This window comes from Halichoerus grypus, chromosome 2 (genome assembly GCF_964656455.1).
Source record: "Halichoerus grypus chromosome 2, mHalGry1.hap1.1, whole genome shotgun sequence".
NCBI lineage: Eukaryota > Metazoa > Chordata > Mammalia > Carnivora > Phocidae > Halichoerus > Halichoerus grypus.
In genome coordinates this window covers 68,340,813-68,366,485 of record NC_135713.1, presented here as the reverse complement: position 1 = coordinate 68,366,485, position 25,673 = coordinate 68,340,813, and the positions used below count along the sequence as shown (strand labels likewise).

Sequence of the window (25,673 nt, the reverse complement as noted above, 5' to 3'; positions counted from 1 at the left end):
TTTGTTTTTTTTTTTTTTTTTTTTTTTTCTCACTGAAAGCTCCCTAGAGCCTGGATTACTGTCTGGAACAGTGTAGTTGTTCAACAAACATTTGCTCAAAATAAATAAATAAATAAATAAATAAATAAATAAATAAATAAAAGGGATCATGTAGGAAGATATTGTAGTGTGAGGAAAAGGCTAAGGCCAGAAGCTTGGGGAACACCAGGTGGGTAGGGCAAGTAAGGCTTACCGTGGAGACTGGGGAGTAACAGGAGAAGGGAAAGAGGCAATCCAAGAGAACAGATGCCTCATAAAGAATTTCAGGAAAGGAGCAGTCAGTAAGAGGCAAATGCTGGGAGACCTTCTGTTAGTTTTTCTATGCTGTTTAACCAATTACCACAAACTTTATGGCTTAAAAGAAGACCCATTTATTGGTTCGCAGTTCTGTGGGTCAGAAATCCAGTCATGGCATCTGAGTTTTTTGCTCAGGGTCTTGTGAGACTAAAGTCAAGGTGTTGGCTGGGCTGTGTTTTCATCTGGAGCTTGGGGTTTTCTTCAAGCTCATGTGGTTGTGGTAGAATTCATTCTTTGCAGTTGTAGGATTGAGGTCCTCATTTTGTTGCTTGCTGTCAGCTGGGGACCACTTGTAGCTTTCAGAGGCCACCAAAATACCTGGCTACGTAGCTTCCTCCAGTCAACATCCTCACACTGAATCTCTCTCATTCTTTGAAGCTCTGCCTTCAGGAAGAGACCAGTCTCTTTTAAGGGGTTACCTGGTCATGTCACACACACTCAGAGTAATCTTAACGAGATTTCACAGATGAACGTAACTAAGTTCACATCATAGAGATCATATGCTTTACTCAGTAAGAATCTTAGAACTTTTTGCTCATATTTAGAAACAGTTCTAATAAACTTACTTTCATGATTTCTGAAAGTACCATAGATTAGAAACAGCAAATGGTAGATAGCAAATGCAGACGTGGCGTAGGTGGAGTGGAGTCAGGCATCGTCGGTAGCAGAAGTAATAACCCAGATTTTAGTTAAGACTTTATTTGAGAGAGAGAGAGATAGCAAGAGAGAGCAGAACAGGAGGGAGGGGTAGAGAGAGAAACAGGCTCTTCATTGAGCAGGGAGCCCAACGTGGGGCACTATGCAGGGACCCTGGGATCATGACCTGAGCTGAAGGGAGACGCTTAACCGACTGAGCCACCCAGGCACTCTGTAATAACCCATATTTTAACACCAAGGGAGGAATCTGGAAAAAAAAAGTACAAAATATGGATGGAAGAAATTCCAAAACTGAGTCTTATAGCCTTAACTCAGCAAGATAAAGGCAAATTACATTCAGTTTGAACTCTATAAGAAGACAGAAATGCATAATTTATTTTGTGAGGGTAGCCCTTTTTTAAAGATATAGCCAAATGAGACATCTCATTAGTGCCAATTTAGTTCCAAAGTAAATCATTCTTTTAAAAATTCTGAATTTTTACTCAAGTTTTAAGATACTATAATTAGCCACTTGATTTTTTTATACCTTTGAAGCCTCACGAGAATTTGTATAATTCTTAGAGCAGTGAAGCTGATTTTTAAAAATTCCAGTTATTAATTCTTTTGTTCTATAAATTATCTTGTTGCTGCCCAGTCAGTGTAGGGAAGGGAAGAAATGATTTGATTTAGATTACATTATAGATTTGCCCACTCCAAACTTTGGCTTTCTAATATAAAATGAGGATAACAGGACCTGCTGTATAGACAATTAAATCCACAGAACAATGCATGTACGTACAGAGCACAGTTAGTGCTCAGTAAATGTTAGCTACCCTCAGTGTTAAAGCCATTTCCTAAGAAGGTCAATATTCTTGTTTCAGCAGAGAATTAGAGTGGTATATTATGTCTGTCTTCTTTGACATAGCCCTTAAAACTTAGCAGTAGTGGAATTACTCTTACTTTTCTTCATGTGTTGGACAATATTTTACACAAAAATAATTTGGCTTTTCACTGAACTACTTTGAGATTTAATAAATTTATAAGCCACTGAATGAGGCATTTCTGAAATATGGATCCAGACTTTCCTGTGTCTGTATTCAAAACCCTCTCCCCTATCTTAGTGTTTTATTTTTAATAAAAAAATAGATCATTTTATCTGCCATTAAAATTTTGTCATTTTCAGTCATGTCTGACCTTTCACCATTCCACCGTAATGGCTCTGTGTATGTGCATGCATGTGTCTTCATATTACCAGCATTCCTCAGTCTTATAATTATTATTAATTAAGTAGTACTGCTCCATTTCTGTTTTTATAATATTTCCTGAGATGTGGTGTTGAAAATAGTGCATCATTTTTTAGGTGTAAATGAACCACAGTTTTATACTTAATGTCATAAATTTGAATGTAATAACTGTTGCAGTGTAAAAATTCCACTTTAGTGTAATTACCACCCCTCCCCCCCACGCCTTAAATTTTTGAATGAGTGACCAATACCCTGCATTTGGATGACTTCCTGGAGGAAATGTAGGCAATGCATAATAGTGGAAAGGAGAGTAAGGGAAGAGGTAGCTTTGTCATCATATGTGTGTCATGGGGCAAGTCATTTCACCTCCTCTGACCTCCATTTTCTCATTTCTTAGAAAGTGAAAAGGTTGAAATAGAAAATCTCTTAGCTCAGAAGGTTCCTTGTGCCACTGATTCTATATGAAATAGTTTTGTTCTATAACTGCTTTTGGGGAAATATGTGATAGAATAAAGACTATAGTCCAGTAATTTTTATACTTATTTTCACTGTTGATCTTTTTAATATATGCCTATCTGCATAAACTTTTATTGATCAACTTATTTTTTGTCCTGGGAGTTAGTTGACTTTGAAATTTCTTCTTTATTTGCTGGCACCTTATTATCAGAAACAAAATTGGGCCCCAAAATATCAAAAGGAACTTCAAACCACATGTGCTAATTAGTGTGAAAGTAGATGCTAGCAAAGCAAATGAAAAAGTTAGCGTTTCGCTACTGCACTGTAGGTGAACGAAAACCCAGAGAGAGAAAATCTTGGGACCTCAGAACACTGAGCTGCGAATATTGCTGTATAGTTTCTCGAATTATTAGGGCTCCTGCTGAGAAAAACTGTCTTTGGGACTGCAGTGATACCTCTGACAGATTTTGGGGCATGGTGTTGTTCTAATCGGAGATGTTTCTAAAATCTGCAGTGGGAAATGAAAGAGAAAAAAGTGCATATATGCACATTTTAATCTTACTGTATGAGAGTTTATAAGAATAATGCAATTTTTGACCAGTTTTCCTGATGAAGGGTCATTTTTATTTTTGGTTTGTTTAGAGTAGCTGATGATTACCTTACAAAGTAAATATCTGTTGTTTGTCAGCTATGTATTAGTTGCCTAACAAATTGCCACAGACTTGGTGGCTTCAAAACAACGTAAATTTATTCTCCCACAGTTCTGGAGGCCAGAAGTCCGAAGTCAGGGTGTCTGCAGAATTGGTTTCTTCTGGAGACTCTGAGTGAGAACCATTCCATGGCTCCCTCCCAGCTTCTTGTGGCCACTGGCCATCCTGGGTGTTGGTGTGTAGACACATCACTCCGGTCTCTGTTTCCTACCTCACATCACTTTCTCTTGTGTGTTTTTTCCTCTTCTAAGTCTTCTTTATAAGGATATTTGTCATGGATTTAGGACCCACCTGGGTAATCCAGGATGATCTCCCTTTGAGATTCTTAATTTAGTTGTGTCTGCAAAATCGCTTTTTCCAAGTAAGATCACATTTACATATCTTTTGGGGGGCCCCAATCTATTACAGTTAGTGTGTGTCTTCTCTTTAATCATCAAGAAAGTTTTCAGAAGTTGAAGCTTTGGTTGTGGGTGAGACCTTTAACTTTGAGAGAAGCTAGTTCTTTTGGCTGTTCATTCAAATATGTTTTTATTAGCTACTCTATGAGCCCCAGAAATATTAAGTGAATTTGCCCAAGGTCATATGGTCAAGCAGCTGAAATTTAAATTCAGCTCTGATACCGTATTTTTGCTCTTAACCACTATGCTATCTTGCCTTCCTGGAATAGCTTTTGCCAGCCCCTCATCTCATACCTCTCAAGTACTCTTTCCCAAATCCCTCAAAAAGAAATGTTGTTTAAATTTTGGTCAATAAATGTCTGCTTAATTGCTACAAAGGTACAATAAATAGAGGACTTTCTGGGCTCATAATGTAGATGGAAACACTTGATTCTAGTCCTGGCTTTGACCTAACTCAGAGTTGGATCACAAACCTCTCTGAGCTTCTGATAAAACAAGATTATTTTTCTAGAATCTTCCAGCTCTAAAATGTTATGACTGTTTTTTAAAACAGATTTTTCTGATTTTGCCTGTAGAAATTTAGAGGTAGAATGTCTTTGTATATTATAATACTTACTTCTATGAAATAGAACTTTTCCTGTATTTTGATTATGATGGCGGCAGCAGTGTATTTTGAGAGGATTTACTAGTTATTGGTGCCAGGAGCTTTGTTAAGTCCTTTTCATGCTATATTAAATCCTTTTAGCTGACTTACTGGCTAGAACTATTACTATTCCTAATAGACAGTACTATTATTATTCCCAATTTATAGAGAAGGAAATCAGTGTACAGAGAGCTAGGCACCTTGTCCTAAGTGATAGAGATTGGAAGTGGTAGGGCTAGGATTTGAACTCTCTCAGTCTGACTCCATTATCTATCCTCCTGATGATTGCTTATAAAGCTTCTGTTGTATAGTTTCTATAATTTAAGTGATATAATATAACAGCAGTTGAAAAACTTTTACCCATGGGCCAAATCTGGCCAACTGCCTATTTTTTTATGGCCTACAAACTAAGAATTGTTTTTACATTTTTAAGTAATTGAAAAAAAAAACCAAAAAGACTATATTTTGTGACATACAAAAATTATGTGCAATTGAGATTTCAACATCCATAAATACAGTTTTATTGGAACATAGCCATGCTCATTTGTTGATGTATTTGTCTCTGGCTGCTTTCATGCTACAATGCTATATGGGCAGAGTTGAGTAGTGGTGACAGAGACCATATGGCCTAAATATTTCCTATCTAGCTCTTTACAGAAAAAAAAAATGTACCAACAAATGTAATATTGCTGGTTATTTATTTGTTATTTTTGTCTTTGTGTTGTTCTTTTTTTTTTTTTTTTTTTTTTTTTTTTTTTTTTTAAAGATTTTATTTATTTGACAGAGAGAGACACAGCGAGAGAGGGAACACAAGCAGGGGGGAGTGGGAGAGGGAGAAGCAGGCCTCCCGCGGAGCAGAGAGCCTGATGCGGGGCTCGATCCCAGGACCCTGGGATCATGACCTGAGCCGAAGGCAGATGCTTAATGACTGAGCCACCCAGGCGCCCCTGTCTTTGTGTTGTTCTTATAAAAAAGACATTAAAAGGAACTTCTTTTTATGTAACACAGTATCTTTTTTAAAAGGCATGTTTTAAATAAAGTTTTAGATTATTTCAAATTTCTTTTTTTGTGTGTGGCTACACACTCCTGTCTTTTTAAAAGAGTTTTGGAGATATAATTGACATATATGTCAATTATATTGACATATAATTGACATATAATTGACATATATAAATTTCTTTTTAATACCGCATGACAAAATAAACATTTGTCAGTAACTTAAGGAATGATAAAAATATTTAGGAAATTTTTTAATTGAAGATTGTGTATGAAAAATGCATGTGTAGGCATATTACTAATAGTTTATAAATTTTCGTAGACTATTATATCAACTTCATAACACAGTGTCCAAAAGTATATTAAATGTCTTCTGCGTTCGAGGTAACTTTACATACAGTACAATATCCTTTGTTTCTTTTGATGACTCATATTTAATGATTTACATTTGAGATTCACATTCTTCATTGATATACTCAGTTTATCCTTAGTATGAAGAAAGTGAAACTGTTGTTTAAGTGAAAAAATTATTATTAATTATTTGCTAAATGTAATAACTGTATTTAAATTAATAAATCCAGTTAGCTAATCACAAATAGCCATTCAACACAGATTTCCCATTTAAATCTGCCTCAGATGTCTTTTTAAGAAAACCACATGTTATATTTCCGAAATGAAACTCTTGCATTAATCTACCAAATGATTCTAGTGAACTGGGACATGCCTGTTGAAGGCAGAATTAATTATGAAATTGTAATAGATCTCATGTAGACTAACCAGATGAGTGTCAATCTTTGTACTTGTACATTTTTTTTTCCTGTCCTGGTTTATGTAAGCATTATTTACATAAAAACAAAACTGGTTAAGAAAGCATTTTCTTTACTATCTTAAGCATTCTGATTAGGAATAGCCATTTCATAATACCCAACGAATTGAAGTCCAAATGATTCATATTATATCTGCATGGCTTGTATTTTGCTTCATTTTTTCATATCTCCTTAACATGAATTTTTAAAATGATGAGTTCTTGTTAATTTTTTTAGACCTCATATTATCTAAATAACATTGCTTTCTGTTAAGGGAATGTAAGGATAAGCTGTAGAATCAGAGTTATTTCCAGCTGATTTGAATGTGGTTTCTTAAAAATATAAGTTTTATTTAAACTTATTTTTTTAAGAGTCTTTACCAGTCCAATGATTCAGTATGCTTGAGTACTTTGTTGGTTGAATTGCTTTGCTAAGAATTCATTGGCTGATACAGTTTTTAATATACTTTTAACTTGTCCACTCTTGTGTAAAGGCTTTAAAATAATGAACAGTATGTATAATGGGCCAGTCAGCATTTAATTTATGTATCTTTATTTAAAAGTAAACTTTTCCAGTATTATGGTGTTTTTGTAATTCAAATAAAAGAACTTCTGAAGAATAATGTTTACAAGTAAATGTAAGTAAATGGTAGGACAAGTATCTGTTTACATTAAATTGTAAAGACCCAGTTAAAATACTTTGTTCTGATATGGAGATTATTACTCTATGTAATAGCTCCAGAACTTTCTATCTCAGTGTCAGACATTTAGAAAATGTTATTTCAATGAAAGATGTTAGAGACAACTTCTCATGTTACTTTTGTGAAACAATAACATAGTTATTAGTTTATATCAGTGCATTAAGATACCATAAAATACTAGTTTTAATTGAAGCCAGAGATGGGATGACTTCGAGTCAGAAAAGTGGATAGGAATTTTCTTAAGTCAGAAAAAGAAAATACGGCTTTTCATAAGTCAGCAAAAGAACTTAGGTATATTGAATTTTATATTAGGAATTTGGACAAGCTAAGGGGAAGAAAGTTAAAATATCTATTTGAGTTAAAACTTCTCATCCAAAGAGAGATGGGAAATTGAAGATGGCCAAGGAAAAGAATTTAAAAGAGTTATGGATAACTAGAGCTAGGTTTAAAGTAGATTCAGAACTTGATTATCCACTTTCTAAGTTTTTTATGGGATCATCTCTCACTGTCACATAACTAAATATCGTGGTGCTAAATGGAGATTATCCTGTAAGATTCCATAGAAATACATCATTGAACTTGAGAATATCTGTAGGTTTGTGGACCACCTTTAAATGCTTGTAGGGTCCATTATCCATGCCTGTATCTTGCTTTGACCACTTAATAACTGTGCTTCAGTGTCCTCATCTGTAGAAAAGAGAAAATAGTAGTACCTACCCCATATATTGTTGTGAGGATAACATGAGTTAATATATGTAAAGGTCTTTAAAAAAGTTTGTTACACAGTAAGTATTAACTCTGATTATTTTTATCTTCTTCATCATCACCCTCATCATTATTTTCCCATTTAAATATTCATTATTCATTTTCCAATGATTATATTTAAGATTTGTCTTAATTTGTTTATTTTCTGTTTCAAAGACTCTAAATTTAAAAAATATATTCATATAGGGGCGCCTGGGTGGCTCAGTGGGTTAAGCATCTGACTTCGGCTCAGGTCGTGATCTCAGGGTCCTGGAATCGAACCCCACATCTGGGCTCTCTGCTCAGCAGGGAGTCTGCTTCTCCCTCTGCCCCTCCCCCACTCATGCAGGCTTGCTCTCTCTCTGTCTCTCAAATAAATAAAATCTTAAAAAAAATAAAAAATATATTCATGTAAAACAGTTAAACATTTATTTTGCCTTTTCTATATGAACTATATTACCAGGTAATTATTACTGATTAATCAAATAATAGATGAGGGAAAGCATCTTTTTATGGAAATATTCCAACTAATAAATGGAAAAGAAATGGTAGGATTTGAAAGAATATCAATATTTTACAATACACAATGAATTAGTGATTAGTGGATCTAGACATTAAGCATCAATAGCTGCAGATATAACAGAAAGAGAAACAACCAGATATTATTTAATCTCCTGATATATGCCACCATGATCTCACTAAAAGTACTGATTCTGAGTCTGACCTAGTCTCTGATGCCAGCATCCAGTTTGTAGGAAAGAGGACAGAGGACGTGTTGGACTGCCCCATGGTATGAAATCATCAAAATCCAGGATGTGGCAAACGATGTCAAGTGGCTGGGTTTTTTTAAACAGCTAAATTATAAGGAAAATATAGGGCTGGAGAGGGAATTTACAGATTAAAAGATGCTTAGAGATAGATTAAATAAAAATTTTTGAAATGATCAAAACTAAACTATAGTGTGTAGGGATATACACCAGAGCCTAAAAATAAGACTAAAAATAATGCAGTTAAGTGATTACTATAGAATTCATGATAGTGGTTTCTTTGGAGGAAGGCATATAGGTGGTTGTGATCAGAACACATCACATGGAGGCCTTCTGCAGTATTTGGCAAAGTTCCATATCTCAGGCTTGCTGCAAATTACAGAGTATTTACCTTAAGCTGAATATTTTTTGTTTTATTTTCTAGATTTATTTTTTATAATGAAAAAGGCTAAGATAATTAAAATATCCTAATTAGAGTATTTGGTAGTTGTTCTCTGCTGTATCCACCAAATCTAACTTATGGGGAATTTATTCATTGATTCACCAAACTTTGTGTATATGTGTGTTGTATGTGTGTGTACATGTGTGTTTATGTACTATAAGACAGGCACTGTTCTGGCTATCTACTGCTGTGTAACAGATCACTACAAAACTTAGAGACACCTAAAATAATAATAATCGTTTAATTTGCTCATGAATCTCCATTTGGGAAGAGTTCCATGCAGAAGGCATATCCAGCTCCATGTGTTGTCAACCAGAACATTTGGACTAGAGGCCTTAGGATCTACTTCCAATATGGTTCACCCACATGACTGGCAGTTTGGACGCCGGTGGCTAGGAGCCCAGCGAAGCTCTTTTCATCTCCTTGTGGCATCTGTCCATGAATTGCTTGAGCTTCCTTATGGCTGGGGTGTCTGGGTTTAAGAATGTGTCCCAAGAGAACCAGGAGGAAGCTGTTTTTATGACCTAGCTTTGGAAGTCATGTAATGTCACTTCTACCACAGTCACATGACTGCCCAAATCCAAGTGTAGGGAACACAGCCCCCACTTCTCAACGGTAGGAGTGTCAGAGTCTATTGTAAGAACATGTGTGATGGAAATATTGTTGTGGCCACTTTAGAAACTGCAGTATGCCATCTGTACTGTCTTAGTTTTGTATACAAAGCCAAATGAGATAAAGTCCTACCCTGAAGGAGCTCACAGTTTAGTGAAAGACAAGCTAAGAGATAATTATAACGAGAGTGTGATGAGTTCTGTAAGAGTAAATGCTAGGTATATCAGAGTACATAAGAAGGGTGCTCTAGATTTAGAGTGCCTGATCTCAGGGTAGGATTTTGGGTGTCTGCTTTGGGTCTTAAAGGTGGGTAAGAGGTGTCCAGCCACACACCTCCAATCACTATGACCAAAAAAAAAAAAAAAAAAAGAAAGTGAAATAGTATTTCAGCAAAGGGAAGAAGCATCATATATTGATCAGGAAAGTGAAAATATTGTGCATTCTAAATCTTCAGTATTTATATATATGACTAGATTATAGGCATGGAAGGTAAAATGGTGAGAGAGGGGATTGAATTAAGTATGTAGGGGCTATATTATGGAAAAACCTTTGTGTGTGAATTGGGATTTTTTTGGTGAACTCAATGGGGGAGCCATTCAAAGATGTTAAGCAACAGAGTAAAAGGATCTTGTTTACCTTTCTACAAAGAGCTCTGTGGGGGCTCTGTAGGGCACAGTGGCAAAGAGCAATCCAGGGGGATTGCTGATGCCTGAGCTAGTCATGCCAGGGGGTACCAAAATAGGGGAATGGTTTTAGAGTTACTTTACAATACAAATCTTTGGTGACTGAGTGGATATGGATATGAGGGAGAAGAAATATTAAGACTGACCTTCAGATTTCTGCATTGGGAATTTTGTATTTGTACTGCTTACAAAAGTAAGAATCATAGGCCAAAGGGGTACATGCACCCCAATGTTTATAGCAGCAATGTCCACGATGGCCAAACTATGGAAAGCGCCAAGATGTCCATCAATAGATGAATGGATAAAGAAGATGTGGTATATATGTACAATGGAATATTATGCAGCCATCAAAAAAACCCCTGAAATCTTGCCATTTGCAGCGACGTGGATGGAACTAGAGGGTATTATGCTAAACGAAATAAGTCAATCAGAGAAAGACACGTATCATATGATCTCACTGATATGAGGAATTCTTAATCTCAGGAAGCAAATTGAGGGTTGCTGGGGTGGTGGGGGGTGGGAGGGATGGGGTGGCTGGGTGATAGACACTGGGGAGGGTATGTGCTATGGTGAGTGCTGTGAATTGTGTAAGACTGTTGAATCACAGACCTGTACCTCTGAAACAAATAATACATTATATGTTAAGAAAAAAAAAAAGAAGCAGCTAGTAGGAAGGGAAAAATGAAGGGGGGGGATCGGAGGGGGAGACTAACCATGAGAGTCTATGGACTCTGAGAAACAAACTGAGGGTTCTAGAGGGGAGGGAGGTGGGAATGGGTTAGCCTGGTGATGGGTATTAAAGAGGGCACGTATTGAATGGAGCACTGGGTGTTATACGCAAACAATGAACCATGGAACACTACATCAAAAACTAATGATGTAATGTATGGTGATTAACATAACATAATAAAATTAAAAAAAAAAAGTAAGGATCATAGGAATAGAAGTAGGCTAGATGTGGGGAAGGATGATGAGTCCTAGTTGGAGGTCTGGCTCTGAGATGTAGCTTTTGGGAATGATCATCAAGTAGATGGTAATTGAAGTGATGGAGATAAATATGTTCACGTAGGGAGAAAGAAGAGAGAGGGCCAAGGATAGGAATATTGAGTCATCAGCATTTAAGAGGCAGGCAATGAAAGAGGATGTTGTTAAAGAGAATGAGGTAGAGCAGTTAGATAGATAGGAGAAAAACCAAGAGACAGTGATGTCACTGAAGGTTGGGAAAAGAGGGAAGGAGCCAACAGGAAAATGTTCTGGGGAAAAAGCCAAATAAAGTACCTAAAGAGTTTAGTGATGTTGAGGTTATATGGGGGATGTAGGTGGAGCCAGTGAGGTGAGAAGCAAGTGGATAATAAGGAATAAGCTGACATGGTTATATAATTGTTTTTTACTTTTTCTCTAGTAGCACTTTGAGGTAGCTAAATTTTGGAGGGAAGGGAAAGTTAGAATAATGATCAATGGGTAGAGAGAGTTAAATAAGATTTTAAGTTTAGTTTGACTTTTTTTTTAATAGTATGGGAGGCAAAGAACCAGTAAAAAGCAGGGGTAGCCTCCAGAAGAGTGAGGACTCCCTGGTAGACCCCAGTTCTTTCCCCCAATAGGAAAAGAGCAGAGTGGGCCAGAGAACATTGTCTGGAGGATGGAGGCCCCTCACCCAGGCAGATGGGGTGGGGGTTACATTTGTCAGTGGGAGGATGAGGAAGGAACAGAAAGTCCAAGGAATTCTCACCTGATCATTTCTATTTTCTGTGTGGAGAGGTGAGGCCATTAGTAGGGAATAAAGATGGTGATGGAACAGGTGCTTAGAAAAAGGATAAAGTTTTGAGGGAAAATTGTTGCTAATGAGAAAAGTTCACAGCCTGTGGAGTGAGTAAAAGATTGTATTTGCCGTAATAATTTTTCAGTCTGAAAGGGCTTGTCTTGACTGTCCTTAATTCAGGAGATTATTTCAATTGCTGAATTATTTCGATTTTAGAACTGTGTGAAAAATAAAGACTAATTTAGTTGGACTACTATGCCAGTGTTGAGATTGATCATTGGAGGTGCTGGCCTTTCACCCACTGACAGAGTATGCCCTGATTGGGTGTTGTTCTCGTATAATTTTCCTCAGTTAGCTGCTTTATTTTATCAGATGAAGCAGAAGAAGAAGGCTAGAGTGCTTTTTGATAATGCTTTTATATTGCATCTGGTGTATGTTTGTTTTTGTTTTGTTTAGTTTCTTAATGAGAAGGAAATTACAGATTCCTTTCTTTAAAAAAATTTTTTTTTTTGGTGAGATGACCTTTTTTCTTTATTCTTTGTCTAGGATTATTGTTTAATTAAGATTCATCCTTTACTGAATTGTTTCTCTTGGTATTATTTCAAATGGAAATATCATATCTCTGTCAGTGAATTATGTAGATATTTTACTACAGTTTGAGTAGTAGTAATAAAAGATCAGGATTTTACTTGGAATAAAGTATAGCTATGCAAAGGTGTTCTGGTTAGAAAAAATACAAATAATGCAAAAATAATACAGTTTATAATTTCAATGAGAGACTAAGGCTAAGGAAATCATTGATATTTTTTCCTTACACTGAAAGTTAGAAAAAGTAATGCCTCTTCTTTCAGCATCACATCAGTTAGCAATAAAGTTCTTTACATTCTTTGCATTTTAAATGCTAATTGTGAGTTTATCAGGAGTTAAGGAGGTTTAAAATACTCCCTGAGGAATGAATTTTGACTTCTGAAAAGCTCTGGTTGATTATGGCTAAATGGTATTTTGGGGCTTTGGAAGAATTTTTGCAGGGTCTAAAGCCATGAAAATATATATTAGAATCAAATGCCCTACCCCTGTAGAATTTTATTCAAATTCCCTTGGATATTAAAAAAAATATCTGCTGAGCTTGCTGTGGACTTTTGGGCATAGCAGCTGGTGGTAAATAGGCCTAGATTGGCTCTGAGCAACTTTCTCTTTTTCTTACCCATCCTAGAAATTGTGAATCCATCTGATTACGACAAGACGTTACAAATATTTGTAGCAGCTTTTCTCCTCCTTTACAGGAAAGTTTCTTCTCCCTAACCTTTTCTGAATCTCAGATAAAACACATTGCAGCTGCTCATAATGTTTGGCAAGGAGAGAATATTTACAGTATAGATCTTGAAATAGAGCTAGCCTGACAAAGGACTGAAGATCGTGAAGAACAATTATGGTTCCTTTAAAAGTTATACTGTATAAGATATGTAGATCATGTGAGCGTAGGGAAATTTAATCAAGACATGTACAAGAATATATACTCCCTCTGGCCTTTAATAAAATAGAGCCTCTCCATATTCGGTGCTGCCCCTTCTAATTCAACAAATCGGTTTTTTACTTTAATTACATCTTGAGTCAGAAAATATATAATCAGAACCAAAAAGAATGTTGTGGGGTGGAAAACTCGTCAGGAATAAAAATTTAAGTACCATTCATAACTTCTCAGACACTTTATTAGAATCTTCACAAGCTTTTGCTGCTCTAAATGAGTTAGCCACAGGAAACCTTTCTAGAGAGGCCTTATTTAGAGGTTTAGTGAGCTCTGTAGTCAGAGCTATATAGAACCTTTGCCTCAAGCTGATGGGTGAAAATGAGATTTGTTATTTTTTCTATGAGCACTTCCAATAGATACAGATTGCAGTATTCTTTTCTGTAAGGACAGGGATGGCCAAGGCTAGTTATGAAATTGCTGGGGAATTCAGTAGGAGCAAAGGGATTTGGTGAATGTTCAAATTATCAGTCTTTAAACTTTTTCTTCAATGTAATGATTCTTATAAAAATACCATTTTAAATAATAATGGCCATTGTTGTACCTTTAATAATTTTGTGAAAATGTGGTGAATACCCATTTTTAATTTTCAGATGAAAAATTGTGGTTTAATGCTGTCACTGATCAAAGATATTCTTGATTTCAAGTCTGATATTTGGAGTTATGCCTGACTGCTCTAGGCCAGTAGTTTAGTAAGCTGTTCATTTTTGTCAACTCTACACTACTTATTGCCTATTGATGAAATAGTTAATGAACTTCTGAATATACCAGTACATCCAGTGGGTGCTTTATTAACTTAAGCAGATTGGAGCCTATTATAGAAGGATAGAGACCTGGTCTTGAGATTTCTAGCATTCATATTGATAAAAGGTTAAGTCCTGGAAATAGTATTTAACTTTAATTGGCAAATTTTGATTAAATAATACATTTTTATTTCTGGATACATATTATGCCATTCCTGAACATGTTTTTAATAAGCTAAGTGCTCTTTGTACCAAAATTTTGAACTATTTAATCAAAATCATTGATAAATGGCTAGAGGGAGTATATATTCTTATGCATGTCTTGATTAAATTTCTCTATGCTCACATGACCTACATATCTTACAAAGTATAACTTTTAAAGAAACCATAATTGTTCTTCACTATCTTCAGTCCTTTGTCAGGCTAGCTCTCCTATTTCAAGAATCAATCTTTTTGAAAAATGCTAGAGGAAAAAATATTTTAACTCCCAAGATACTCTTCTGTTGTTTTTGAGGGTTTCCCAGATTTAAATAAAGGTAACTGCAGATTTCCTAAAGTCAATATGAGTTAGAATGTTATGTGTAATTGGAATGACTGGTTAAATTTGAGTCTGTCAGTTTTGTTTGTTTCATAAGAGTCCTTTGAGATTCTTTAGTACAAAAGAGTAGTTCAAATATATGTACCCTTTTATTTATTTATTACATGGTGTCTGATAGCTACTGTCTATTGCTTCAATATGTCATTAATATGTAGCACTTATTTGGGGTGCCTGGGCGGTTCTGTTGGTTAAGCGTCTGACTCTTGATATCGGCTCATGTTGTGATCTCATGGTCATGGGATTGAGCCCCAAGTCAGGCTCCACACTCGGTGGGGAGTCTGCTTGAGATTCTTTCTCTCCTCTCCTTCTGGCCGCTCCCATCCCCGCCCCACTTGTGCTCTCTCTTTCTCTTTCTAAATTAAATAAATCTTAAAAAATTTGTAGCATTTATTTAATGTTTGGATAATTTAAATAAAAAACTGATAAAGCCCTCTGACCTCTTGGAATATACATTGTGAGTGTGAGTTTGGGCTTCCAGATACTTGGTTTGTATAACAGGATGATTAGTACCATTCACTGAAATGAGAAACTCCCAAAAAAGGGCTGTTTGGGAGTTAGGAGTTCAGTATGAAATATGTTGACTTTTTCTGTAGTAGAGAAGTCACATGGATGTTTTGATATGTACATGTTTATAACTCAATGGTAAAGTCTGATTTGGGGATTTAAATTCTGAGTGGGCTTGGCTTAGGTGGTAACTGAAGTTGGAACATGTAAAATGTTACCCAGGGAGGAAAGATAGAGTGAGGAAAGAGGAGACCTGAGCCAGTGGATCTTAGAAGCACATGACCATGTTATGCCTGTTGGGGGAGAGTGGGTCAGGGCAATAAATGTTTCATGTAGGAGTATATGGTCAATAGAGGGGAATTCTCCCAAGAGGTCAAGTACAATAAGTAAGAAATGTCTCTATTGGATTAGTAAAATGGAGTTTGTTGGTTAATTAAAAACATCTGCTTTGCTTGAGTGATGAGATGAAAGCCAAATGGGAGCAGATTGAGTAATGAGTAGGAGGAGAGGAAAGTGGAGACAGGAAGCATAGATAATTCTTTTAGGAATTTTGTTTTCGGAGAATAAGCAGGAGCAGGAGGAAGATATGTGGTGAAGGGAGAGGTCCATCCCTTCCTCTCTTCATTCCTCCCTCCCTATCCTTCTCCATCCTTTCTCTCTTACTACTTCTCCTGTTTTTCCCTATAAGAGCAACTTAAACATGTATAAAAGTTGATGGTATAGGAAAAACAAGTTTTCAAAGAGAGATCTATTAAGTACTTGTAATATGGTTTAAGGTTCTTGGGCGAGCAGGAAGGGATGCGATACAAAGTACTAGTAGAGAGGTCACCATTAGATGGGAGACAGCTACATATTTCCAAATGGAGAAACAAATTAGAAGGGAAGAGAAGTAATAGGTTTTTAGGTTTGAAAGGGCAAGATGAAAGGGCACAAGAAAAGTGGGAAATGTTTGAAATGGTTGACAGTAATTGGGACAGTACAAAGTGAGTTGGCCAGAGAAATGTAGAAGTATTGTCAGATATTTGGGGCCCATTTGAAGTTAAGAATCATGTGATTCTCTCCAGCAGTGATGAATTGCTTGAGTGTATGCTCAGAGAGAGCAGATAGTTGGATCTATCCAAGTATCCAGGGTTGGGGTTTGCTACATGGGTGCAACTAAGAGGTAGGATAGCAAGGGAGTTCAGAATATTGGCAAGAACATCATTGGAATGATATATTATGGTATCTGTTAGATAAAGAGAGAAGAGAAGAAAAGAGAAGGTGATCAATTAGGTGAAATGAGGAGACTCAAAGCCTTAGAGTCCAGTGAAGTTGAAAATAATTATAGTGGTACTGGTTGAAAGCAAACTGATGGGGTAAGAGATTGTGACCACAAAGAGAGGAGCTTTAATTAATTTGGAGCTGTTACATGTGATGATAATATCCAAGAAGAAACCATGACTGATGTAAAGTAGAAGAGAATGTTTCCCCTTCTAAGCCCACACAGAATGGAAGTTTTGTACCATTTCTTAAGTGAATCTTGCAGAATAATATTTTCTCCTCTCCAAAAAAGTACATGTACTAATGTGTGTTATTAAGGCTCTGAAACATACCGCATTTAAGAAACCTGCTTGGGGCACCTGGGTGGCTCAGTTGTTAAGTGTCTGCCTTCAGCTCAGGTCATGATCCTGGGGTCCTGGGATTGAGCCCTGCATCAGGATCCCTGCTCTGCGGGGAGCCTGCTTCTACCTCTCCCTCTGCCCTGCTGCTCCCCCTGCTTGTGCTTGCTCTCTCTGTCAAATAAATAAAGTCTTTAAAAAAAAGAAGAAACCTCTTAAATTTAATTAATAGGGCAGTTCTAAAATCTATGGGACTGCTGAACCTTTTGTGGTATAACATCTGTTAATCATCCAAACTAGGGTTTTTCCAAACATATTGAGCAATTATTTTGTATGTCATGTGCTGAAACTGTTTTGTTTTGTATTTAAAGATTTATTTATTTATTTGAGAGAGAGAGAGCATGCACAGGGGGAAGAGCAAGAGGAGAGGGAGCAGACTCCTGCTGAATGGGGAGCCAGACATGGGGCTCAGTCCCAGGACTCTGAGATCTTGACCTAAGCGGAAATCAAGAGTTGGCTGCCTAACCAATTGAGCCACCCAGGCACCCCAAAACTGTTAAATTGATAGGAATAAGTAAAAGTAATTATCACAACATAATACGACATAACACAATATGTGTTCTCTTACAAAGAAGTTTTCTGTTTATATTAATGTATTTCAATATTAGAATTGTTTTCCTGTTAAAAGTAAATATGCGTCCAGAACAAACTCATGTAAATGTATTATTTTGTTAGTGAAAATTGTGAGTTTTATAATTGCTTATTGGAAATCTTCAATTACTAGTGGATAGTCTAGGAAACTCTGCTATATTAGTTCCATGTAACAGTCAACCAAGGCAGCAGAGATAAAGTACATAAGCGAGTTTATTTACTCACGTAACTAGATCTGTCCAGAGATTTAAACCATGTCATCAAGAATTTGTCTGTCATCATTTCTCAGCTCTACCCTCTGTTGAATTGACTTTATTCTCAGGCAACCAGTACCAGTAGTCCCATAGTATGGCAGCTTCTCTCGGAAGGGTGAGGGTGAGACCAATGCTTAGAACCTGACTGACTTCTTCCTAACACAGGTCTCCTAGTCCGATTTTATTTGCTGATAATAGTAGTGCAATATTATAAGCACCACATTCCTGTCTTTAAAATCTTTTTTTATTTTTAAAATTAAGTTTCAAGATATTCTTTTAGGTCCCACAGTTTCTGATTCCATTCTAATAAGTAAAATCTTGCCTGAGGCCTTGAAACTCCAAACATTCCCAGTTACTAGTTTTAGTAACAAAAGGAACTCTGAACAGATAGCAGGATTATTGATGCATGTGCACTATGAGAATACTAAAAAGTCAAACCATTCAGAGAAGTTTTTAGATGAAGTTGGAAACTTAAAACATAGTTCATACAAAACTGAAGTATGTACATAGTAGACTTTATAGTATCCTTCTAAGGTCCTCTGCCCCAAATACAAAACTAGTAAAACTCATCTTCCCTATCCCTCAAAAGCAATCAACAAAAGAAAACCAAATCAAACCAAAATAATAAGAATGAAGCCTTTTTAGATATTTGGAGTTTAACCCTTTAAATGATCTTCTGAGGGATATAGGCTTGAACTCTGAAGGCCTTTTGTGGTAATTGACTGCCTTAGAATATGGTAGTCAAATACAAGTCTGTAACTTTTGATAAATTAATGGTTTTTTCTTTTGTCCTACTGAAGACCCTTAAATTGTGTCTTTGTATTTTCTTGGTTTGTGACTAAAGATCAATAAAATAATGACTGGCAGGTTACTTGTCAATAAAAATGCAAATGAATTTCTGTATCCAGTTTGGATATGGAAAGTCACAAAAGACCATACATAAGGGATGGAAGTTATCTTCTTAGATGCATAAAGTAGTGGGTGTGAATGGAAAGCAGAGAGAACTCCCTAGCACACCTCCTCCCCTCCCCCAAAGAGGCTGCAAAGCTTGGAGAGATCTCCTGAAGCTGGTGGATTGACTTTGAAGCTTAGGCAGGATACTGGAATCTTGCCAGGGCTCAGATTCCATTCTTAGCTGAAGGAAAATTCCTGATTTAGCTCTCAATGTTGAAGCTGGTGGTGAACTTTGAATCACTAAAGCTGCAGCAAAGATCAGACCCAGCTTATTACCTATAGTCCCACCTAGCAGCCTGACAGAAAAAGGAGTTTCAGAGTCTGCTGTTCTTTTATACAAACCATTTGGCACACAATCAAAAATATATGACACACTCAAAAAAGAAATGGAGAAATAAGAAATGTGACTTACAGCTAAGAAAATAGACACAGGTGACCTAGTTATTAGAATTATCAATGTCTTTAATACAGCTATTACAAAAATGCTAAGGGATCTAGTGGAAAAGATTACAATGGGTATGAAAGATGGGGTATTTCAGCAGTGATATGGATGCATAAAAAATGGAAATTCTGGAATGAAAAGTATAATATCAAAACTAAGGAATTCATTAAATGGAATTGTTAGTAGTAGATCAGTGAGATGTGATTATAGGTTGATAGAAAGTATCCAAAAGGAAACAAAAAGGGAAAAGAAAAACCAAGTATTTGATATCACAGGGTGATCTCAAATGGACAAACATACATGTAATTAGAATCTAAGGAGGGGAGGAGAGAGAGATGGGAGTAGAAAACATATCTGAAGGGACAATGGTTGAGTGTTTTCTAACACTTTCAACCCACAAGTCCATGAAATTTAACAAACTTCAAGCAGGATAATTAAAATAAAATTACATTTGCTTATATCCTTGTTTATTATAAAAGTAATCATGGAAAAATATTTATTATGTATAGGGGAATAATGATATGAATTATAGCTGACTTCACACCAGAAACACTAGAGACCACAAGACAAAGTGCTGAAAGAGAAAAAAAAGAAAAAGAAAAACAACTTTGAATTCTATATCCAGTGGGGGGAAAAAAATCCTTTAAAAATGAAGGCAAGGAATACTTCACACCCACTAGGATAACTATAATCAGAAAAATGGAAAGTAACAAGTTTCAACAAGGATGTGCAGAAATTGGAAGCCTCATACATGGCTGGTGGGAATGTAAAATGGCTCAGCTACTGTGGAAAATAGTTTGACTGTCCCTCAAAAAGCTAAACCCAGAATTACCATATGACCGAGCAATTCCACTCTTACATGTATCCCCAAAAGAGTTGACAACAGGTACTCAAGTACATATGTGTCTGTGGTTATAGCAGTACTATTCACAATAGCCAAAAGATGTTTTGTCAGTATTAGTAAGACTAACATAATAATGGCTAATATTTATAAGTTTATTACAGTAAGGGGAGAGAAGGAGGAGAAAAGAAAGGAAAAGGGGAGGCAGAGGTAGGAGAGAGAAGAGAGGTAAGGAAGCTGCTATTGGAAAGACATGAGCAGCTTATTCAGGAAGTGACAAAAGGGTTATTTTGACCTGATCAAAATAAGTTGTTAAATAGAGTGGTGAGCTTGGAGTTTGTGAGGGTGTGGCTGGAGTTGGCAAAGTGCCTCCATTATTAGACATAGGGACCTCTAATGAAATAATGCTGCTGCTCTCATTATAATGCATTCTTTGTCTTATAAGTTACTAGTTTAAGCAAATAAGATAAATTTCATGTCTTATTATTGTTTTTTTATGTATATGTATAGCTGTTTTAAAGGCAGAATCTCTCAGGGGCACGTGGGTGGCTTAGTTGGTTGAGCATCTGACTCATGATTTCGGCTTAAATCATGGGTCATGTGTCGTGAGATCAAGCCCCATGTCAGGCTCCACGCTCACAGGAAGCCTGCTTGAGATTCTCTCTCCCTCTCCCTCTGCCCCCCCCCACTCTCTCTCCCTCCCTCTCTCTCTCTCTGAAATAAATAAATCTTTAAAAAAAATAAAGGCACAGTTTAGATGAGTCTTGATAATTTAACTCAGAATAATATAATTTTTTTTAAAAAAACTGAGATACACAGCTGTTTACTGAGCAGAGCCTATCAGCACTTAAATTGTAGAGTCAATGAGGTGCTCGTAAGGAAGTGGATTGGTGTGCATTTTGCACTATTAGATAACTTACAAAAAGAATATCTATAGTAATTTTGCTCATGCATTTGAGAAAAGCACCATGGAACATGAATTGTACTTAGATTTTGAATAGGAAAGGAGCTGATTATGGCCTCTTGTTTGGGTCTTGTTTCCCTAGAGACATCATCTTAGTTAAGAAATATACAGTCAAGAAAGCAAGAAGAACAATATGACATTTTACAACCTGGGTTTCAGTGAACTCTATTCTGTTGTACTGTAAATTTTCTTAGTATTGTTATTTTAAGACAAAATCTGAATAATCATTCAAATGTTCTTTTTGTGCACGTTTGGTTTCCAATTTCATTATTTCAGAATATGAAAATGGCTGACTTAGCAAGCAGGCTGTCTTTCTTTTAATAAATATTCTTAATATCCAAGCATCAAAGAAAAACAGCATGACAAGCTAGGTTACTAGGCAGTGAATACTTCTAAAATGATTTGTCTTTAGTCAGAACCCAATTGCTAAAATAAATCACTTACAAACTGTTTCAGTACTTAAATTCTATATCCTGATGGGAATAAAAGCTGTGTATTCTTCATTCTCCCCAGCAAATCAACATCTGCAAAAGACTAAGTTATTTATTTATAAATGCATTCCTTTTATGAAGGATATATTGATATTTGCAGTATTTCATTTACATTATGGAGTCATTTATCAATAGACTAGAATTTTTTCAGGACACAATCTTCTCTGAGGTTATAATTTCCCTCTAGTTATTTCTCACAGAATCCCTCCAAATTTCATGGCTGCTTTGCATAAGTAGTCTCAAAGATATTTGGCACTCAGCCTGGAGGTTGAGCATGAATATTGTTATCTTTTCCTTGATCCTTATTGCCTCCTGATCTGAATATGTATCTGACTGTTCCCACAGGGCCAAATCATAACTTTCATTGTTCCTTCTAAGAATGTTATTAGATTGGGATTACTTACCAAAGTCTGTGAGAAATAATATTTGGTTACTGTTTTAATGACTTATTATTAGCGTAAAAAGTGTCCCAGTAACACCTTTCACTGTAGTTCGCCTTTCCATTGGAGGTCAAGTTCTGAGGACACCTCAGGCAAAATGTGACTGAACACTCAAACGGAAGTAACTCTGGTGACCAGCCTGCTACATGGAACTCTTCTGTGGGAGTTTTGCCAGTGATCAGTGCAATGAAATGACTGGGGAGCTGGACGATGGTTACAGAAATTTTGAGATGAAGGTTTTGTCTAGTCTGGTGTCTTTCTGTGTACTGATAGAGAAACTGAGAGCCAAGCTAGTGAAGTAATTTGCTCAGAATCATTCTCGTTATGCCTTCTGACATCAAGAACCTTATTTTTTCTACCTTAGTGCCTCCTTTAAGAGCCTTGCTCTGAGAACCATTATGTGCTTTTTGGTTAAAGTAACTTACTCCGCTATCTAGTTATGCTGTCATTTGGAAGAGCTGCTGATTTTTGTCACTTAGTCCAGTCAGCAAAGCTTTGATTCCTGCCTTTTATATCTTTGCCTGTGCTTCAGTGAGCAGAGGGTAGAGGTGACCTGATAGTCTCTTTTACTGCAATTTGGGAATTTTAGTGAAGAGTAATTAAAAAGCCTGATAGGTATGGTTTTACTTGAACTGTAAGTAGTTTAGGTATTATTTCTTAGAGTTCTTTTTTATAAATTGATAATAAGAAAACTTTTAATTACTATGAAGCAGTTTCATATATATTATGAAACATCTCCATATATATATTTATGGAAAGAGAGATAGAGGGACAGAGACAGAAATTGTGAGACCCTTCAGTCAATTTTATTTTTTATTTTAAAGATTATTTTTTGAGAGAGAGAGAGTAGGGGGAGGGGGAAGAGGGAGAGAATCATCAAGTAGACTCCCCGCTGAGCACGGAGCCCAACACGGGGCTGGGTCCCACCATCCTGAGATCATGACCTGAGCTGAAACCAAGAGTCGGACGCTTAACCAACTGAGCCACCCAGGCGCCCCTACCCTTTAGTTAATTTTAAAGTAATGAAAATGAAAAGCTATTCTTGAATGAGATGTGAAAGTGATAGTGCATCTAGAACTTTTCTTTCAAGATAGATTTATAGCTACACTTAACAACGTTTTTCTGGGCATCTCATCAGACTATTATTTCATAACATCATCCCTCCTTTCTCCCCTTCTCTGGCCTCCAAGTCCCTCCACTGTGAGGGGCCATCCTGTTGCCCACACTAATCCCTGTGTTTGTTATCTGGAGAAAGATCTTTACCTTGTCATTACTTGAGGGGGGTAAAATGAGCGCTGTCATCACCAGCCTTAGCTGCCCTACAGGCAGGATTAGTTGTTGTATCCATGGTAATTAAAATGAAGCTTTTTAAATTTTAATTTCTAAAAGTAGCTATTTAATTCACTGATATAAAAGTCAACCTGTCGGTGAATTCAGCACAGTCTGAGGTATTATGAGACCATAATTTAAAGCTGGTATATAATGCTACATAGACCAGCTTTAGCAAGTGAGTTTCATGTTCGATTTGTGGAAATCTGGCACCAATGGAGCTGACACTGGTCAAAATTTTTTAATAAACTTTATTTGTATTTGATTATTCCTTTATGAAACTTAAGGTCTACTTAGTGTTTGTGATAATACATTTTTTAGATCAGCCTATTTAAAGAGTACTTTAAATGAAAGGGTACTTTTTTTACTAATTGTATCCCCTCAAACACACAGATTATTATGCTTCATCACTTAATATAAAGGAAGCACTTTTTGAAGTCTTCTCTACCCCACACCCGGACCTGCCCATTAGGCTTATCTAGTGTTGGTTTCTTAAGAAGATGGTATCTTTTTTGATATTATCAAAAGGTTTTGGGGGAAATGGTTCTCTTTCCTGTCATAAGGTTTGATGCCCAAAATGTAGCTTGAAGAAAATTACTGTTGTCATTTCAGTGCATATTATTAAGTCAGATACAAATAAAACACTTTCTAATACGTAAAACTCTCCCCTGATTTTTCTACTTTTCTGCATAACCTCTCAGTGCTTTTCAGTTCTCATGGTACTCTTACAAATTGGCTCCATACTCTCTCCAGTATTTTAAGAGCATTAACTCAGAGGAGAAGCATAAATTCGCAGCAGAGGTGCTTGGTGCTCCCTTGTGAAGCGTTCGTTGCCAAACAGGTGAAGTTAGCACTTTCATCTCATCTTCCTGTCAGTAGTAGCAGCAGCAAGATCTGCAGTCGTATCACTGCTTCTACTAATGTCACTACCACCTCCACGGCCACTCAGAGTCAGGGAGAAGTTCTCCAGGGGAAGAAGTGGGTACATTGGGCTGGGAAGTAGAAAACTGTAGCCACTGCAGTGCTTTCTGGTATATGTGTGCTATATATAATTTTGTTATTATATAAAAACATATTTTACTATATATATTATAACTATAAATAATATAAATATGTGTAAACATCTTACATACTATAAGTATACTGTATATAAATATATGGCTGTATATACATGTGTTACCATTATAATATATTTTATAATATAATATACAACTGCTGTGTATGCCTTACTCCCCACTCTTCTGTTCTCCATATTCTGGCTATACCTTTTATTGGGTTTTACCTTCCCAAACATTTCTTTTTAGGAGACTTCTCAAGAACCAGATTTAGATTTTTATTTTTTTTAAAGATTATTTATTGAGAGAGAGGAGCGGAGGGAGTGGGAGAAGCAGGCTCTCCACTGAGCAGGGAGCCCGACATGGGGCTCAATGCCAGGACCCTGGGATCATGACCTGAGCTGAAGACAGATGCTTAATGGACAGAGCCACCCAGCACCTCCCGCCCCCCCCCGCCAAATTAGATTTTTAAAAAACCCAAAACGCCAAAGTTGAAGATGGACATGCATTAAAGAGAGGTCACCATATTCTTTCAGTACTTCAAGGCTGTTTTTCCTTCAGTGCTTCTTGTGACTCAGTACAGGGATTTTTTACTAGAAAGTAAAGTGAAGCTACAGCTAGGATTAAGCCTATGGAATGTAATGCTCACATTCCTAAAGTGATGACCATTTGTACTACAGTAAAGATTTATTTTTAAAATAAGTTTTATTAAATATGTACATGCTTTTAACATGTTAATTTTTAATCATGTGCAGTAACTTGTAAGTGTGCTCTGAAGAAGGTTGTATTAATTTTTGCATTTTATAAATGACCAAAATGAGGTATAGATAGTGTTGGATGGAATCATAAGCAAGTTACTAATGTAAGTGATGATGATGAAAAAGAAGTTGAGGTCATTTGTTAGGTGATTATAAGATTACTTTAAATTATTAATGTGCATATGTTTGTAGAATGATAAGAATATTACTACTGCAACCATTAGAATGAAAAGTAGATAAAGTGGGAGTAGGCAATTGGAGAGACAGAAGTTGAATTTCTGAAACTACAGTGTTTTTCAGAGAGCAGATGGCTAAAAATGTCTGCATTTACTGAATAGAGACACATACCCTACATATCAGAGACAAAGGAAACAAATGATGTGGCCTGCTTTACCTATTTTCTACTGATAAGTAAAATTGAGCATCACTACTGTGAGAAGACATATGGAAATATAGCACATGGCAATAGAATCTCGAATTCTTTTGTCTGCTGCTGATGAACAGTTGAAATGTAGTCATTATTGGAAAATTGACCAGTGCTCCCATTACAAATCCCCACGCGTCCTTCTTTATTACATTCTAGGTCTCATTTTT

At 36.3% G+C, this 25,673-nt stretch overlaps 1 protein-coding gene across 6 annotated transcripts in view; it reads left to right on the top strand.

Moving 5' to 3' along the window:
* FER (FER tyrosine kinase) overlaps positions 1-25,673 on the top strand; it is a 418,533-nt gene that overhangs the window by 144,526 nt on the left and 248,334 nt on the right. The window lies entirely within an intron of this gene.